Here is a 2,319-nt window from a genome sequence, read left to right on the forward strand (position 1 = left end):
AGCCATCAGCCCAGAGCCTGATGCGGGGCTCGAACTCACGGACCGCGAGATCGTGACCTGGCTGAAGTCGGACGCTTAACCGACTGCGCCACCCAGGCGCCCCTTTTTTTAAATTTTTTTTTTTTTCAACGTTTTTTATTTATTTTTGGGACAGAGAGAGACACAGAGCATGAACGGGGGAGGGGCAGAGAGAGAGGGAGACACAGAATCGGAAACAGGCTCCAGGCTCCGAGCCATCAGCCCAGAGCCTGATTTACTTTCACAAGTTTAAAAATAAATTTTGATATCAAATGCCCTTGACCTTGTTGTCTTGAAAATCACCTTTGTTTATCTTGGCCCTTTGCTATCCCATACATTTTCCAATCAACTGGTTCTATGGAAAGGCCCACTGGCATTCGACTGGCATTGAATTGAATTTATAGATTTGACAAGAAAGGCTTCTGATGCTTCTATGATATTGCATTTTCCTAGATAGAAGTATTTATTTTTCATGTTTTTAGGTTTTCAGCAGTTTTATAATGTTCCCCATGATGGTTATATATAATTTTTGGTAAATGAAAATATTGCTATGTACTTTTGAGAGCATTGTAATTGATATCTTTTTCAAATTTACATTTTTAACTATTTCTTATTGGTATGAAGAAATGTAACGCATTATTATACATTGATTTTATATTTTGGAATCTTCTTGAATACAGTCTAGTAATTTCACTAGAAACTCTCTTGGGTTTTCTAAGAATCAATCATGCTTTCTGCCAAAAATGTTTGTCTTCCTTTTCAGTCATTATTCTTTCTTGTTTGCTTTTCCTGGCTAGAACCTCCAATAGTTGATGATATTGGACATACTTGTCACGTTTCGAATTTTAAAGTAAACATGGCATTAACATAAAACTTTCTAAATACATGTATAGCATTTACAAAACTACATTTACATGCTTCTCAGAGCATACACTAGATGTTTGCTGCCCAGTCAGGTGATTCTATTTTGTTCACAACAGCCTCTTACTGCTTTTTTTTTTTTTAATTTTTTTTTAATGTTTATTTATTTTTGAGAGAGACAGTGACAGAATGCGAGTGGGTTAGGGGCAGAGAGAGAGGGAGACACAGAAGCAGAAGCAGAAGCAGGCTCCAGGCTCTGAGCTGTCAACACAGAGTCCGACACAGGGCTCAAACTCATGAGCTGTGAGATCATGACCTGAGCCGAAGTTGGATGCTCAACCGACTGAGCCACCCAGGCGCCCCAGCCTCTTACTGCTTCTTAAATATACCAAATCCCCTCCTGTTCCTGGACCTTTGAATCTGCCAAGAAGGATGTTTCCCCAAATAACTTCATAGCTCACTTTCTCATTTCTTTCAGGTCTTTGCTCAAGTGTCTCTTTATCAGAGTCTTTTTCTGATCTCCCTATATAAAATGTGTAATAAGGAACCTAATTCCACTTTTTATGTTTGACTGCTGACAGCTGTTAGGCCTCACTCCCCTCTCTTCCCATTCTGCTCCATATTTGAGCAAGCCTGGCTGCTCCTTCTTTAACACTTGTGGGAAATTTAAACTGCATTGGAACTATCACCTTGGCCCTAACTGTTCATTACCACAGAAACCCCAAATCAGGCTCCTTTCTCTGTTCTCTCAGCCATTTTGGGGAGCTGTCCTGCTTTCCCCAGAAAGCCTCATTATGCAAGCGGCAAATCCTTTCATACCCTGTTGGGGTGTATGTGACTTTATCAGTCTTGACACCCAAACCTAATTTGGGGTGATGAGTCCATCCTGTCTCATGTGGGATGGACTCAACAAAATAGCATCCTCCTTGGGGGCGCCTGTGTGGCTCTGTCGGTTAAGCGTCCAACTCTTGATTTTGGCTCAGGTCATGGCTCAGGTCATGATCTCATGGTTTGTGAGATTGAGTCCCACCTCGGGCTCTGCAATGACAGCATGGCTCGGGATTCTTTCTCCCTTTCCCTCTGCCCCTCCCCTGCCCACGTTGTCTCTGTCTGTCTCTCAAAAATAAATTGACTTTAAAAAAAATAGCCTACTCTTTTACAATCCATCCTGTGTTTTATTTTTCTTCATAGGACTTAACACTACCTGTCATATAACACATTTGTTTACTGTTAGTTCCCCCCCACCCCATATAAACGATTGAATGATAGAGGCCCGCATCTGGTGAAGTGTCTGACATAATCTTCTGTACACTCATTCATTCAACAAATATTTATTGAGTGCCTGTTTTGGCCAGGCACTATTAAAGGCATTAGTGCTACACTGGTAAACAAAGCTCTTTTTTTTTCTGTCTGGAGGCAAGATATTAAAAAGAAACATCA

Source organism: Neofelis nebulosa, chromosome 10 (assembly GCF_028018385.1).
Source record: "Neofelis nebulosa isolate mNeoNeb1 chromosome 10, mNeoNeb1.pri, whole genome shotgun sequence".
NCBI lineage: Eukaryota > Metazoa > Chordata > Mammalia > Carnivora > Felidae > Neofelis > Neofelis nebulosa.